The sequence below is a fragment of the Rhinolophus ferrumequinum genome, chromosome 10 (genome assembly GCF_004115265.2).
Source record: "Rhinolophus ferrumequinum isolate MPI-CBG mRhiFer1 chromosome 10, mRhiFer1_v1.p, whole genome shotgun sequence".
Taxonomy (NCBI): Eukaryota; Metazoa; Chordata; class Mammalia; order Chiroptera; family Rhinolophidae; genus Rhinolophus; species Rhinolophus ferrumequinum.
Genome location: NC_046293.1, coordinates 71,598,481 through 71,617,062, shown reverse-complemented (window position 1 = coordinate 71,617,062; position 18,582 = coordinate 71,598,481). Strand labels below are relative to the sequence as shown.

At 35.0% G+C, this 18,582-nt stretch overlaps 1 protein-coding gene across 2 annotated transcripts in view; it reads right to left on the bottom strand.

Moving 5' to 3' along the window:
* Window positions 1-18,582, bottom strand: part of NAV3 (neuron navigator 3) — a 770,226-nt gene that overhangs the window by 555,119 nt on the left and 196,525 nt on the right. Inside the window, exon 1 of one of the 2 annotated variants that reach the window (XM_033117412.1) lies at window positions 13,095-13,118. The exons of the other annotated variant lie outside the window; for it this stretch is intronic. The gene's annotated coding sequence lies outside the window, so the exon portion shown is untranslated. Of the gene's footprint in view, window positions 1-13,094; window positions 13,119-18,582 lie in introns of those variants that run through there. 2 annotated transcript variants of the gene reach the window in all.

Sequence of the window (18,582 nt, the reverse complement as noted above, 5' to 3'; positions counted from 1 at the left end):
CCATGTCCTCTCTGAAGACCTTACTTTCTTTATATCCACAACCCCACTCCAGACAAGTTAGGCCCTTCTTCCCCAATGTTCCCTGAGCATCTGTATACTTCCCCTATATTATCACTTAACCTAGTTACTTGTCCCCCACTAGGTCGTCAGCCCCTAAATACTCTTTTAGAACCCCCAAGGTGTGATACAATGCCTGGAGGCTGGTAATCATTCAGTGGTCCGTGTGATTTTGAGAAAACACGAGATTCTCTCTCTCTCACCAATAATTTCCTATAAACCTAAAAAGGTTGTACCAAAATTGTCTCATGCTACCAAAAATTATGTATAGTTTAGAATGGGCTCTCTCTGATCTTAGAATTTTAGCCATGCTCTTTTTCACTGAGGTGTCACATACATTGATAAAGTACAAAAATCTTAAGTATACAGCCTATGATACACTCAGTTAACCACCACTCATATGATGACACAGAATATTTCCAAAACTCCAGATAACTTCCTCACTCCCCCTCTCCCTTAATATTCCTAAAGGTAATCACCATATATTTATTTTCTCTGTTCTTGAAACTTCATACTAAGTGGAACCATTTGTTTCTTCTGTTTTTCCACATTTAATCTGGAGAGTCCATCTGTGTAGTTGCAAATTGCAGTCGTTCATTCCTTTCTTTTGCTCTTATGAAGGGGATGGTTGTGCTTGCATGTCCCAATTTGTCATTGACCAAAATAAAGCCCAGCTCAACATAGATTTTTAATCATCCTGAACTCCATATCCTAATTCAGCTCTTTGGACTTTTTATGCTTACAAATGAAGAAAATAAAAAAGTTTGCTTTACTTCTCCCAGGCTCTGTGACCTCTATTCAAGTCAAAGAGAATACAAACGAATCAACAGTTTTTGTGGCCAGACTATTGACAGAATAACAAATCACAGATCCAGAAACCATTAAAAAAATGACTGGAAATTTCTTTTGGAATTTTTATCAGTCAGAGGAGAAATGGTCACTGTTTATTCTTTGAATTCTGATACTGAATTGTTAAATAATCTCTATGTGGCTAAGTCAGTATTTCTAAAGTGCAAAGAAAAGGATCCAGGCCCAAATGGAAAGTGTTATTTAAGAAATTACTCCGGTATAAGAGGGCGTTGGGGACAAAAGTTTCACTAGCACTCCTACCAATGTGCCCCAGACCTAACACTCCACTGTTACATCTAATAAAGGAGACTTCCACTGTAAAAATACTAGAAAACTATTGGAATAATATAGCTATCATTAAAAAAATGTTAAAAAATGTCTAAACATCACTACCTATTCATGATTTAAATATAAAATTTATAAAACAAATAGAAATAGAAGGAAGTCAAATAGCTACAGCAGAGAACATCATACTTAATGGTGAACTATCAGGATACATGGAATATGCCATTTATATGAAGTTTTAAAACATGTAAATCATTAGTATTATTGATAAATGCAGACATACATAAAGTATAATATCTTGCATATATAAAGTATAAATTATGAATCTCTAAAAAAGTCAGGAATAAGATAATGACGCCAGCTATCATCATTTCAACAAACGTTGTATTATAGGAAACTATCACCATGGCAAGACAAAAATAAATAAACACAAGGATAGGAAAAGTAGAAAAATTAAAAAAAAAAGTAGAAAAATTATTTGAATATAGTATTATTGACTATAGCATTTGAGAAAATTTATACACAAATTAGAAATAACAAACAAGACTATCATTTACAATACACCAGCAAAATGTATACCTTTATACCAGCCACGACAATAAAATCAGTGAAAGAAAACATAATTTTAAAACAAATTCCATTAGTGAGAGAAAGACAGACTATAGAGATGAAACTAGAGAAATATATTAAGATCTTTATATAGAAAGGCCTTTCATTTCATTGAAAGACATGAAAAGTAACTATATGTAGAGAAATATAACATGTTCATGAGTAGGAGGATTCAACATCATAAAGATGTCAGCTGTCTTCTTCCAATTGTTCCATAATTTCAGTTCAGTTCCATTCAAAATTTCAATATATAACTATACTATGTAACTAAAAAAGTTGATTATTAAATTCGTATGTAGGAACAAAGGGATAAGACAAGCCAAGACAATTTTGAAAAATGCATGCTTTCAAAGATATCAAGATTTATATAAAACAATGCTATTTAAGACAGAGAGGTCATGGACAAAGGGAAAAACAAATAGATTATTGGAATATAATATATAGCTCAGAAATAGAAACAGACACACCCATATCGACTATTAATATGCAATCCCATGAGGAAAGAATTGAGGATTTTAAAAAATAATTCGGGAACTGATTATTCACATGGGGAAAACTATGGCTAGTAGAAAAAGAGTTCTTTCACAATACATAAAAAATACAAGCACTGACAGAGATTAATAAAATTGACTACAACTATCTATACAACACAAAGTGAGCATATAACATAGAAAAGAAAAGCCAGGGAGAACTGGGAACATGTATTTACAACATACATATATAGTGTGTGTACATATTAACAGAATTCTTACCAAAAACTACAAACAAAAAAGACAAACAACCCAGCAGAAAAAGGAGCAAAGCATATGAATAGGCAACTCCCACAAGAGGAAACATGAATGGCCAATAAGCACATGAAAAGTAGTAATGGAGAAAATACAATTTTTTAAATAAGACACTACCTCCCACACTTAACAGATTGTTAAAAACTGTTAAATGCTACCAATGGCAACCATTGGGAAAGATGTGACAGTACTAGGACTTTCATGAACTGCTAGTGGGTGTAACTGCTATGCGTTTATAGGTCAAGCACTATAGTGAGTACTTGGGTAGCACACCCTCAGATACATCGATCAAATTCCTAGGGAAAAATCCATACACTACAAGACCAGCATAAGAATATTCATCCTTGGCATAGCTAAAAAGAAAAAAAAAGAAAAAGAAAAGAAAAGAAAAGAAGAAAAAAGATTCTAAACATCCAGTATCAGAAATTTAGTTAAGTAAATTGGAGCATATACTTGTATGACATGGTTTATGGCATTTAAAATGAATGATCTAAATCTTCACATACCCACATAGACAAATCTTGATAACATAATTATGCATCAAGTAAGGAAGTCACACAAGAATAGAGTGATATTATTTAGAAGTTCAAAAACATGTAAAGAAATAGAAAATATCATGTAGAAGTACAAACAAATATAGTAAAAGCATAAAAACATGTAAGAATTGATAAATCTGAAATCATAAGAGCAGGGTTGTCTTCTCTGGGGCGAGGGCATGGATTACCAAGGTAGCTTTAATAATAATGCAGTATTCCATGTCTTTAAAAAAAATGTCTACCACAAAATGTTAAAATGTGGCAAAGCTGGCTGTTGAGTACAAAAAGTTAATTTTGTGTACTCTCTCTTCTTGTTCACTCTGCTGTTCTTAGCACTTAAAATAGTACACAGTAAAAATAAAAAATTTAAAAAAACAAACAAACAACAAAATGAGACGTTATAGAGTGTAAAAGTATTTATAACAGATAAATCAACCAACATGGAACGATGGGACTTTCAGCAAATGGTTTTCTGAAGAGCTAGGACCTCCCCATAGGTGGCATTTCATAATGTGCCAGGTCGTGGTCTCTCTTTAATTATCTCATTAACAGGAGAGCGCTGCTGGCATTTATTGGAGGAAGAGGGAGGATGATAAGCATCTTGCAATGCATTGGTACCATCCAGCACAAGGAAAGCTCGTCCCCAGATCTCCTCCATGGACAGAAACGGTCTCTATACCAAGCAGCCTTGGAACATGGCTGACTTAACCACAATGTGAATTCACAACACTCCCCATGAGAAAATGGCCTCTTCCTTAGGATCCTTCCTTTAATAATTTTTCCCCCCAGAGCGTCCTACATCTCAGAGATTGTTCTAGGACCAGAAAGAGAAAAAAATGCATAAGGCTCTGCCCTGCTCCCCACCCCCTGAGCTGAGTTCCCAGCTCATACCCTCCGCCAAGGAGTTGACTCCTTCAAATTAACCTCAGGAAATTATGCTCCATCTGATACAATTAGACAGAGTCTTGGTGCTACTGGTTGCTCCATAAACACCTCCCCACATAAATGCCTCTCTCTTTGTGGTGTCATAGAAAACCTGGCAACCAGAAAGTCAATAATGATGTAACACAAATTTTTGAGTTACTTTTTTAGAAAACGTCAAACTAATTATGTCACACAAAACAGGTTCTTCTCTTGTATGTCAAGCATTCAGGAAAAGTATTAAAAAAACAAACAAACAACTGCCTTGCATCACACATCACAAACTTAATTCTTATAAAACTCCATCTTTCCCACCTGTGACAGGAAGGAGAAATAAAAACAGCAGGGGAAAACATTATGTTCCCTGCAACACGGCCGCTCTGCTTCATTTCTGCAGACTGGAAATGGTAGGTTATTTGCCTTTATCAGATAAATTGGCTCTGCAGCCCACAATTATAAGAACATACGCGGGTTTTCAGCAGGAAGTTTGGACTTGATTAGTTCAAGATAAAAGGACGCAAGGAGGGTTGAATATCATTCCGAGCCAATAACTGTATGTGTAATGGAGATGGAAGAGTATGAAATGTACATATTCTTAGGTACTAATGATAAGCAGAAAAAAGCTTGCATCTTTTAGCTAAATTTGTTTATTGCCTGAAAACTCAATGTAGTAATTCAAGGCCAAGTGACAGGAAATTGCAGTTTCCTGGCTGACATCAATTCGATCTTCAGTAATAGTTCTGAAATGGTTTCTATGCTCTGAAGAAAAGAGAAAAACACGCACAATATATCCAATAACCCAGGTCATAACCCAGTTGATATGGCATACATTATGTAGATAAAATTATGATGAATACTTACAAACGTGCAGTGCCTTATTATGTCATTTTAATCAAACTTTTGATTTGATCAGATTCTTACATTTGGTCTGTATATGGATTCAGTTATTTAGATAATACAGGCCCCCATAACGGGGATTTGGAACGCACGGCTGTTTTCTTGTTGCAACATCAAACAAACCATCATTATATCTAGGTAATCATAAAAGTAAATATACTGAGAATTGGTGAGCTAAGGAAAGTTTCTAAAATTTGTCTAGTTTTCTTCCTGTGGAAATATTGTTTTCTATACAATCTTCTTAGAGGAAAGGATTTCTATCCATGCTAATTCCTTCCAAATACGTAAATTATTATGAGAGTGAAAAATAAACTACAGGGTTGTGTGAATCCTAGTACTCTTTTGTTACAGCAGCTTAGCCTTTACCCTAAACAATATAGGATCTTGTCCTGATGATAGACTGGACTGTTTTTAGTAAATATTCTATCTTTCAGCCTCAACGACTTGGAACTTAACCATTGACTTGCCTTGCCCAATAAAAAGCAAGTGGAATAATGCACAAAGAGGTTTTAAATTGGCTTGCCCTCGTGCCCTCATGGAGGACCATGCTGGTATGCTCCTCCATGAGAAGGGCATACCTTCAGTAGCTACTGTTCCCTCAAGAAAGGGGGTGGGTATATGGAGAAGACCTAAACCTGACCCACAGCACGATGCCAAGACCAGCTAAGCCCAACTGAGGCATAACTACCCATTAACCAGAAAATAAATGCCTCTTGTTCTAAGACATTGAATTTGGGGGAAGAAAAAGGAGGGAAGTTAGGCAACATTATTGAAGCAACAGAGACCCTGAAAAGAAAGATCTGATGACATCTGAAAGGAAACAATTTGGAATTCATGAATTTGAAATTAGAAGTTTCAAAAACTTTTATGTGTAATTCATCACGATTTCAATTTCCTGATCTTCCGCATAGAAGGATGAAATACACATTCTCGAAAGATCCCTACAACTTTAATATTCTAAGATTTTATATAGTGCCTCCTCATTTCTGCCACTTTCTTAGCCAAAGTGCTTCACTATCTAAATCAGTACATTGCAACATACAGACACTGAGTAAAAACACATTCTTCATAAGAGATGTTCTCAGCTCTCCTTGATTTCAGATCATCATCTGTTACCATTTTATAGCTCAACTGTCTATTTCTATTATAGCCAACATTTGGGCATGCATGCAACACAAAGAAGCAAAAGCTATCTATTAAATATCATAAATTCCCTGTTAGGTAGAGAATCAGAAGTCTGGCCAGCTTCTAGTAGAAAAACTGGAAATTTCCTACTAGAAGGACTGATGGTATACATTGAAGAGATATTAAATAAAGACTAGCACTCAATGGAGGTCATTCTTTTATGTAGTAAGATTTGTAAAAGTATGGGAAGAGGAAAAGCCCTTTGGGAAACATTTGGTAGTATTTTTGAGTCCAATAAAAACCATGCTTAGCTCCTATTATTTTTCTTCAGGGTTGGGACCACCTTGCTTAGTTCTCACCAATAGTAAATGTAAGATGTCACCTCAGGAACTACACAGTTAAATGTGTGAGTGTGAGGTCCTAACACTCTTTCTCATCTGTGCAGCTGAAAGGAAAACAGTTTGAATCACTGAGTTATTGTTGACCGACAGCAGCCGGGCCCACATCTGCTAGTGACACAAGTAGGAAATAGACCTGTGTTGTGGTAAGCCACTGATACTGGAATTTCTTACTACAACAGTGACCTTGACCAATACAAGATCCCTTGGCCCTAACCCCCCATAGCCTTGAGTGTCCTATCATCTTCTCTACTGGAACATTGCCATTACGTTGAAAACCTTTTTCTTTTGTTTTCACATGTATCCATAGAATTTGGTTGATAAAGTCGGAATTCTGATAAAGTCAGAATAAAGAAAACAGCACAAACATGGTTTACGTTTCCATTAACGCTGCAATATACAGCATACCACTGTACAGGGCATTCAGAAAGATGGAAGGTATTTTTGATGCAGTTGATCAATTTCCACATGGACAAGAGTTTTACACTGAGTCCTAATCGCATTATGGAAAAGTTTCCAACAATTATTACATTTGTTTCAATATACTCATAAATGTTAGGTATTAAAGTCATAAAAATGAGACACAGAGATAAATTCTTTTATGTTTAAACATTCATGATAAATTGAATATAAATAACTTGAGAAATGTGAAATATAGTCAAATGAGGTATATACACATGCTTTCTAGTACCCACCCAGACAATGAGGTACTTAAGTGACAGCTAAGACTACCTTGCTTTTATTCTTCAGGAGTAAGTTATCTTAACACATAGTTTAACAAATGATTGTGGAAATAAGAAAGGAACAATAAAGGAAGAGAAGAAAGAAAGAAAACTATCAACGAACAAAAGAAACAAAATTCTTTTGTGAAGGTTTATCCTACAATGGCCTTTCTGATAATCTGGCTCTTTACATAGCAATATAACAATATTGGACCAAAAAACAAACAAACAAACAAAAACTATTTAATAATGGGAAAATATTTTAAAATATCTGAATCACTATTAATCCATCCACACTAACACAATTTATATTCAGAAATTAGAATTATGTGTACTTAATTTTATTTCATATTAGTTTTGAAAAGGATTTCAGAGCAAATCAATAGTTTAAATAGTACTTCAACAAGCACTAGACGCTTCAAAGCTCTTCAGCTACATGTAATTTGTTTACAAGTGATGAATGTGTTAATTACAAATGGTTCTTATTATTCATGAAAGCAAGTCAGATATTCGTTCACTCAATGCAATACGCACTAAGCACCCACCAAATGCCACGCATTAACGCTGCTTTATAAGGGCACGAGAAAATGGCATTTTATCACATATATTCTAGAAAAGGGACTTTTGAAAAATGGCAAGCTAATCCTGATCCCAATTATCTACTTTAGCAAAATGATGCTAAAATTGTTATTTTTAAATTATTGTAGCATAATTTCAAAGAAGAGCATGGGAAAGTATTCATGAAGAATGATACATCTTCAGCTTAGTCTTGAAGAAATAAAAGGGCATACAGCAGGGCTTATGACATTCTCCCTGACCGGAAAGTCAAGCATCAGGGAGTGTGTGTTGGGGGTGTAGGATGGTCAGGATGGGTGTTAGGGCTTTATTTTCTTGCTTTTATTTGTTTTAATTGTTATTAGGCAAAACATGCATTCTCAATTTGCTATAAGCCTCTCCACTTGCTATCATATTACAACTAATCACTGCAAATATTTATAATAATTACCTATTTCCTAAACATGACTAAGACATTCGAGGTTACAACCCCTGACTCAGAAAGGTACAGAAGAGGAAAAGTTTCCAATCGAAGCACTGGGTCCGGAGTAATGATTTAGGTTTGTCTGAGAAGCAGAAGAGGATCATATGAATTTTTGCATAGATTGAGGTCTACACTCATGAAGAATGAAGCCATCACTTTCCTTATGAAATGCTACAGTTTTAACTTTGACAATCAAATAATAGAGAGCAGCTAGCATGATACAATTTTAAAACAAAACAAAGTAAACAAAGAACAACCAAAAATAAGTCACCTCCGTGATATTCACTGGAAGAAAATACTGGTTCCAATGGACAGCATATCTTACTGCCTTAAGTTGCAAACAGGAAACATTGTAGAAATACCTGCATACTTCTGCATTAAAATATAAAGATGGATTCCATTTACATAAATGATTTCGGCAACATTAGTTCACGTGATAGACTACCATTTTAGACTAACAAAAATATGGCTATATTGGTTTAAGATACTGCATATATTTTCTTTTGATGGATTTCAGAGAGGCAATTTCTTACTCAATTTGTTCAGCAATAGTACAGAAAAACTCTTTAGCATCTCAATAAAGATAATTCCGTAGTATGTTGTAAGGACTAGTTAGAGTTCTTCCAGGACCTAAAATCATGTAGTAAGCCCAAAGGAAGGAAAGTGAATTCTCTCTGATTCAGACTCTGCTTCTATAGGAAGGAACCTTGTAGAAGAATCATTATTGTTGCAGTGGGTAATGGACAATTCTTCAGCCTGATGTTCTTCTTTCAAGTGGACCACAGGTCCATAGCATTTCCTACAAGCCACGTTCTATATGAAGAACAATCTCATTACCTTCTTGCCAGAAACATGTGAGTTTCTGACTTTCATTCTCTCCATTTTACAGACAAGGAAACTGAAGCATGTGGAGGTGAAATTAACTACCAAAGTTCACATAGACAGCCAATGGTAGAAGCAGGCAGTTTGATTCTGAGTTAAAACTGGGTCATTACCTACTTTACTCTCCTTCCTGGAACAGGGGGCCTTCAGGGATATTTACTGGATGAGTGAAAGGAAGATGGTAATAGCACCCACCCCATATAGTGGGAGAATTGATTTTCGAAGCTTATTAACCACTTCTGTATATTATGTTATAATTTTCAAGATATTCCAACACCCCTTATCTTGTTAGAAAAGCCTTTTAAGACAACAAATCATGGTACAGAAATTAACAATATACTACCAGGAAATAGTTATGACTCAAGGCAGTTGTTTCCATCTGGTCTTCAGGCTCTTCTCTGTAAAATAAGAAACCTAAAGAATACCTAAATTTCTATGATTTTCTAACTCAAAATGGTTTGTTTGTGGCTACCAAGGGAAAGGGCATGTTTTTCATTGCAAACCCAAATTTTTCCAATATAAATCTCTTAGCCGCATTTCTTCCCTCAAGAGTCTTGCTTCCTGTAAAGTTCCCAGCTGTTCCGCTCCAGCTAATGCTCTTTTTGTTTTTTATTCTCCCCCCCCCATTTTATGTATCCAGGGACTTGCGTTTTACTCTTAAACACTTAATTTCCCATACAAACACTTCCTTAATATTTCATTTCTTCAGTGGCAGATTAATCAGATAAACTCAGAAGATACGACACCCATGGAACAAGTGGTCTGTCTCCCTTTTAACAAATGGTTTAACCGTGTCACTAAAAATACACAGGCTTCTCTACAAATGGTCTCACAGGCTTAAGAAAGGCGTTAATGGAATTACCTCAAAAGGAAAAGCTGTCTCTTCTCCACAACTTATATATCCAGTTATTTATTTATATCGGTAGGGATACTTGTTTTATTCTATGAGTGATAATCCAATATGCTCATTATTTATTTTCGTATTCAAATTGTTCCAGGTTTGATCACTAGAAGCTCCTTTAAGTTGGCTCTTGTATCCTTTTAACATGCCCCATCATTTTTGTTTTTATTGTGATAAAACATACATGAAACTTGCCATCTTGACCATTTTTAAGTGTACAGTTTAGCAGTATTACCAGACATTCACATCGCTGTGCAACTACGAGAACCATCTATCCCTATAACGCTTTTTATCGTGTAAAATTGAAACTCTGTACGTATTAATAACTCCCCCTTCTCCCCTGGCAACCGCTACTATACTTTCTGATTTTATGAGGTCTGACAATTAAGTTCGCGAACTTGTTGCAATGATGTGGCTACACTTTTTTGATGTCAAAGGGATTATTCATTATAAATTTGTACCGACTGAAAAAACAGTCAACCAAGTTTCCTATTGGAAGTGCTGAAAAGGCTGCGTGAAAAACTTAGATGAAAATGACCTGAATTTTTCGCCAGTTCATGGCTCTTGCATCACAACAATGCACCAGTTCACCCGGCACTGTCTGTGAGGCAAGTTTTAGCCAGTAAACAAATAACTGTATTGCAAAACCCTCCCTACTCACCTGATCTGGCTCCCAATGACTTCTTTCTTTACCTGAAGATAAAGGAAATATTGACAGGAAGACATTTGGACATACAGGACATCAAGGGTAATACGACAGCTCTGATGGCCATGCCAGCAAAAAGGTTCCAAAATTGCTTTGAAGGGTGGACTAGGCGCTAGTGTCGATGCATAGCTTCCCAAGGGGAGTACTTTGAAGGTGACCATAGTGATATTCAGCAATGAGGTACGTAGCACTTTTTCTAGGATGAGTTCGCGAACTTAATTGTCCAACTTCATATGATTTTGATTACTCTAAGCACCTCATATAAATGAAATCATACAGTATTTGACTTTTTGTGACTAGTTTATGTCAAAATGTCCTCAAGGTTCTTCCATGTTTTAGTGTACTGCAGTATTTCTTTCCTTCAACAGGCTGAATGATATTCTATTATATGTATATGCCACGTTTTGTTTCTCCATTCATCAGTCAATGGATACTTGGTTTGCTTCCATATTTCAGCTATTGTGAATAATGCTGCTATGAATAAGAGGGAACAGATATCTCTTTGAGACCTTGCTTTCAGTTATTTCGGGTATATACACCCAGAAGTGGAATTGTAGGATTATATGATAATTCTATTTTTAATTTTTTGAGGAAACCACATCCTGTTTTCCATAGCGGCTGTACCATTTTATATTCCACTAAGAGGGCAAGAGTTCTAATTTCTCCACATCCTCACCAACAGTAGTGTTTTTTTTGTTTATTTTTTTAATAGCAGCCACCCTAATGGATATGATGTGGTATCTCACTGTCATTTTGATTTGCAATTCCCTAATGATTAGTGATGTTGAACATCTTTTCATGTGCTTATGGGCCATTCATATATCTTCTTTGGGGAAATGTCTATCGTGTTGCCCCGAAAATAAGACCTAGCTGGACAATCAGCTCTAATGCATCTTTTGGAGCAAAAATTAATATAAGACCCAGTCTTATATTATATTATATTACATTATATTATATTATATAACACTGGGTATTATATTATATTATATTATATTATATTATATTATATTATATTATAATAAGACCCAGTATTACATTATATTATATTACATATTTTATTTTATTTTACTTTATTTTATTATATATAATATGTATATATTATATATTATATGTGATCTTTAGGGTTTTATATATATATGATATATATATGATATATATGATATATGTATGATATTTGATGTGGATTTTTCATATATGACTTTTATTATGTTGAGGTTATATATACATACACACACACACACACACACACATATATATATATACACACACACATATATATATATATATATATATGACCCAGTATTATATATTATATTATATTATACCTCATCTTACAGTAAAATAAGACTGGATCTTATATTAATTTTTGCTCCAAAAGACGCATTAGAGCTGACTGTTCAGCCAGGACTTATTTTTTGGGGAAACACTGTAGTAACTTTTGAAAACAGAAAGTGAGAATCTTCCAGTTTTTTTCTTTTTTTAGATTGTTTTGGCTATTTGGGAATCCCTTGAGAATCCATATAAATTTTAGGATAGGTTTTCTATTTCTGAAAATAATGCCATTGGAATTTAGACAGGGATTGTGTTGAATCGGTATATTGCTTTTAATATTACTGACATTTTACTAATATTAAGTCTTCCAATCCACGAACATAGAATGAGTTTCCATTTATTTATATCCTCTTTAACTTCCTTCAGTAATGATTTGTAGTTTTCATTAGCTAAGTCCTAAGTAATTTATTCCTTTTGATACTGTTGCAAATGGAATCATTTTGTAATTTCCTTTCAGATTGTTCATAAATATAAGTACAACTGCTTTTTGTATGTTGACTGTATCCTGCTACTTTGCTGAATTATATCCCTGTATTTTGAAAGTTTAGCAAACCCTGAAAGTTACAAGTTCATCATTAGATATGTATTAAAATAAAAAGGCAGCGTGTCTGTTATTTGACAAATGGTTTCAAAGTTATCAATGTCAGAGTTGAAAATATTTAGACTATATTCAGATATAGTTTAAGTTACATTTATATTTGGATAGAAAATGGCATACTTGCCATAAGTCATTGTTTTAGCCTTACACAAGGTTCAGGGAGAAAGTATGTGTCTTGGACCACCAATTTCAAATATTAAGGAAAATTCCAATGCAAAAATCAGAACATAAAAACATAAAACAATTTTTTTAAACACGATGATTTAAATAATTTAAGCCATTGTGACCTTTTCTTTATATGGCATCCCTTCTTTCTTATTCTCTTAATGGATACATTTTCATCTGTTCATTTAGTATTTATCTATTAGACATAAAATATAGAGTAAGAATTGTGTTAAACTTTGGGAATATAAAAATGAATAACATGCAGAATTTACTCTCAAGAAACTCACATTGTAGTGGGGTGACTGTCCTTGCTGTTTTTCCCACAAAGCCCCACGTCAAGTTCTTAAGATAATGCCCACTTTCAGGAAAACAGTCCTTCTCTTCTTGTCAATCATAGCAAATGATAAAATGATATTCCTCAGGCACAATGAGTATCAGAACCAGTAGCTTAGGATCATCCAAGGCATTGGTTGATTAGTGTGCACAATACCTTTGTAAGAGACCACTGGTTCTTCATGAATAAGCATTATCCCCTTCTTCCTTCAATAACAGAAATCCCAAATTAAAAGTCACAAATTAAACAGATAAACAACTGCCTAGCTAGAGATACTTCCCAGCTTCCTTTGCATCTAGATGTGACCATATAACACATTTCTAGCTAGGCAGAACTGATGTATGCCATTGCTCTTAGAAGAAATGGATATATGTTCACCTGACTTTTCCTCTTCCTATTACCTGGGGTATATATATGATGGTGAGAGCTAGAGCTGCCATCTGGGACCATGACGTGAAAGTTGCCTGCTGAGAAGGACAGAACCATAAGGCTAAAGGAGTCTGAGTCCCTGGATGGCTGTGTGAGCAGAAACACACCAGCCCTGGATCACCCTGGGACTGCCACATAAGAATTAAACACACACATGTGAACACACACATACACTCCAAAACATTTCTCTCTTATTTAAGCTACATTAGGACAAGTGAGGAGAATTATTTTTAACAGTAACTTGGATTATACCTTTACTGATCCCACCCTTGCTCCACGTGACATCTCTCTAAGAGTATCCCAGTGACACTTATTTAGGATTTGAATCTGCTGTACTCCCACCAGCCCCACTACCAGAAAGTTTAACCGTATTTCTCCTTCTCAGTTCTGCTTAGATAAAAATCTTTTAACATGACTTAGCCTAGAATCCTGATTTGGCCTGATATTCTGTCTCACTCTGCATCACCCTGGGCCATGCTGGCTGGCAGTGTTCTGGAAGCACTCATCAATGTGTCAGTCTGAATAGGGCTAAGAAGCTCTTACATCCTCAATAAGAGAAGCAGTTTGTCTCATTTTCTAGATTCTTATGCTCCCACATATTTGCCCCAGTTCCCCTTCCATTGAAGCTCTTTCCTTAGACCACATGCCAATTAAAATTTATGACCACAAAAGTGAATTCTTACGTGAAGAGAAGGTAAACTCTTGGTAGTCTCATATTTAAAATTTGTAGTTTCATCATTTGATTTCAACTCTTTGCAGTGACTTAAAAGGCCATGGCATTTAATGATGTAATGTTTGTGTTAACTTAGTCACTGTTATTTTAGAACTGCATATTCTAGGACAGAGAGGCTAGGAAGAGGTGGAAGGAGGTAGAGAGCATGGAGAGAGGGAGAGGAAAAGCAGGAGGGATAGAGGGTGGTGGAAAAAAGAGAAGAAGAAAAAGAAAAGGGAGAAGAGAAAAGAGAACAAGGAGCCGGAGAGACCAGGGAAGAGAGAGTGATGAGATGGTGGAGAGGGCAGAAAAGAATGCAAGGGAGGTCAAGGCTGTTTGTACCTTTGAGGTCTAGAAAATAAATCTAACAAGAAGTAGAAGATGCGTTACGAGTGTAGGTTAACAGTTAAATAAATCTTCTCTTCTGCTGTCACAGCCAGAAGAGGGAAGTAACTCAAGTACTCCACAAATCCCTACCTTTACAAGGAAACTCAAAGTAATTTTAAGAAACAGATGGTACATTTTCCACATCTCAGAAAACACCTTTTCCCAGTACCTGGTCTGAGCAAATTAAAAAAAAAAAAGAAGTGACTCCAAGCTAATTTCACAGTAAATGAGAATGTCCAGTTTTCTATAATAGCAACACAATGTTTTATTGAAACAAATATTAGAAAATAAAAAAGTTCTCTTGGCCATGGTGGAGGAAGAAAAGGGTTTATTCGTTTACCATTCTGATTCGCAGATTAACCTTTAATCTAGAAGCAAAGACTTTACCCCTTGTCAAAGGAAAATCAAATTTAAAAAGAAGGAATATTAAAAGGAAACTGGATGTGAGAAATAAAACTCACAGAAGTCAAACACAAAATTCTGAAAAGATGTTTTAGAATTTGACCTTGATTAAATATCATTCCCTTTAAAATAATGGGAATTCCTTATCTCCAAGGAGTAATTCAATCAAACATTTACTTTAATAAATTACCAACTTAATGTTGGGAGTAGTCCACGTTTGTGACCTTTTAGAAGCTAGCTAAAATAGTATCTTGCTTTGGTTTGGCAATATTTTTTTTAAAAAAATTATTGCTCCTTGTTACATTGGATCCAGGAATCTATGAAAAATTTCAACAGAAATTTATTTATTGTACAACTGAAACTTAAAAGCACATGAGAATTTTACTAATTTCTTAGAGCATTTGAGTTGGAGACTCAAAATACAAGTAGACAAACATTTACAATATTAAATGTTATTTGGAGGAAATATTAAGAATTTTTCTAAATGTTGATGTGTCTTCTGATATTGGAAAAACACTTACAGACTTATAGCAAAAATCAATATAAAATAGGATAGAATATAAAACCAGGATAGAATATTAAAACTAAAAACCACTATTTCTTAATTGTAGTGATCAAAGCACAGGTTTTTAAAAGTAGGCATTAATGAAAAAAAACCATTAATCACAAATTATGTTTGTGCAGTGATATTATTTAATAGTCCCATCCACAAAACCAAGCCGGCGACTAACCTGAAAGTATAATTCAAAATAAATCTAAATTTTAAAATATAGAGGTTTTGAAAATGTAGGTTAGGCTTTAAAATATTCTGCTATTATTCAAAATATTCTAAACTCCTGCCCTATACTATGAATGAACCCAGGTCAATGACCGTTAAAAATATCCACATACTTGTTTGCTGTAATGCAACTAACTCACTGATACTTTTACAGAATAGACTACGTTTGCTTAGCATCACATTTTCCTCTCTTCTTGCGTCTTGCCACCAGGGCTCAGTGCCCAGAACTGCCTCATAAGTGCTACATCAAATTTCATTATTATTACAGAGGAGGCAGGATAATTTAACACTCAAATGTTGATAAGGAATAAATGTTTAAAATAAATAGGCATGAAGAGAATACACGGTATCTGGACTGGTACACTCTGGATGCTGACAACTGTGTATTTGCCTAATGCACTAAAAAAAAAATTATTCAAGAATGACAATCCATGCAAAGGAAGGCCAGTATCACGGACATGGGTTGTACTGAGGAAAAGCTTTACAAATTATGCAGCCATTCACTTCATGAATGTAAATAATTTTCCCATTATTAGTGTGATTCTTTTGCACACCTGGGCCTATCCCATCCTCTAGTGTTGTGAAAATTAGTGTAGATGAGGGCAAACTCTACCAAGAGTATTCCTCACATAACTCCAGGGAATAAAGCCACTGATGCACAGTTGAAATCGTGTGAATTTCTAAATACTTAAGTTAAAAAATACGTTAGATATTTTGAAGCAAATAAGAGATTTATAATAAAATGTCTGTTTAGGAATGGTCATTCTAGAAGAGTTAGCAGCACCTGGAGAATCCCGAGTCATGTTACCTCAGGATCTGTCCTGGGAATTTTATTTTCAATACACTATTTGGGGATTGCCTGGGATGTGGAATAAGAACTTAAACGAATGAATCTGACACACACTTGTGCCTGGGGTAGAAGACACGAATGGGCTAGGAGAAGGCAGGTAGCAGTCCAGTTCTGTCATTCCTCAGTCTCTGAGTTAAACCATTCTGAGGTTCTACTGTGTTTTCCCTCCATTGATTCTTTCAGAGGAAGAGGGAGTAAACAATACAAAAAGAGAGGATGAGAAAGCGGTAGTTTCCCCTGCTTTTTCAATTTTTTCCCCCACATCTCACCCTACAGAATATATTCAAGCTGTATCTCAACACAACACTAAACACAAGCAAATTCTCAGTTTTAGCCACAGTTTAGTGTCAATCTATATAGCAGTTAATTGTTTGAGAGCTGAATCCCCGAAAATGAGTACACAAGCGGCTTCACTTACTCACTCACCCTGACCATCCAATGACAAGTCAACAAATTTCAAATGGATACTCTGAATATGGGCTTGCCGAGGGCATTTTAGAAGAGCAACCAATCTAAGTCTCCACTGGAGTTTCTATTGAACACCCCATCTGTGGGTGCTCTAATTTTGCTTAAATAAAAAGTGTGAGTACATGTAAGTGTGTTTTTTGTGATTATGCATCGGTGCAGCAGAAGAAATAGTTGTCTCTGGGAAATGAGGTGTTTTTCTTTTTTACTTTTACTTATAGAAATTTTCAAAGGATACAGAAATAAGATGAATAGTATAAAGAACTTGTGTGCACCCAAAACTTATCATGGCCAACGTAGTTTCATCTCAATGTACTTTTCATCTCACATCTTTTTGCACCCAAAATTATTTTGAAGCAAATCTCATCATGTACCATTTCATTACAAATGCTTGTCATTATTTTTATTGTATGTATTTCCCTAAGTTTTTAACATGACTGTTTCTTTTATATTAGAATAAGTAAATACTATCAAACATAAATATGGAATCCAAGACAGGACCAAAAAACCATTAATGGGTAAACAGAAAGTGTAAACCAATATTAATAAAGAAAATAGATCATGATTATAATACTTACTGACCTGGCATTGGAGATCTCTCACTAATATTTCCTCTTTCAGTTATCTTTTTACCTCAATGTTTTCAGTTTGGGAGGATGTGTAAACTTTTAAACTGTTGGTCAACAGCACATCGAATACAGATGTATATCAACAGCAAAGATATTGATTTTTCCCCAAAACCTGTATGTATGTTTTCCTTCTGCCCTCTCTGCATTTCCATTACCATGCATTTGTTAGCATCTATTTTCAAGTCCTTCGCGCAATTCAAAAAGAATTCAAATGTTGACGGAGTAATGACATAAGGCATTTATGCTTTTAAAACCTAATGAGAATTATGCACAGTTTACTGTGTAGCTTCAAAATATATGTTTTGTTCAAAAGTGCTATTTGGGAATTGGAATATACATCATTTTTTTAAAAGGTAAACTGCTGTGGGCCTTGTAAGAATGATGTTAAATTTGAGATCTGAAGTAGGAAGTAAAATGAGCTTTAATCTAAACTATTACCAGAATCCAACACTGGCTACCCGGAGCGACATGAAGGGTGATCTGTAATAAGCAGGCTCCCAGAGAGGGCCTCCATTATAAATACATCTTTGAAGAAATATGCATTCACTGTACTCAATACTGTTCTTCCAGCCTGGGCCAGGGTGTGCGAAGGGCCCAGTACAGAGTAAACTGAGTTGTAATAAAAGTGATCGGGAAGGACTAAGTGAGATACTAAGAATAAAAAATGAACATATTCTCTCCAAAAAGGTGTCAGCTGACAGCAAAAATTGAATCCCTAGTTTAATGCATTCAATGTAACACAAATCACATCTTGTCCACAATCAAAGCTCCGGCCTGAAGAAAGGTTTG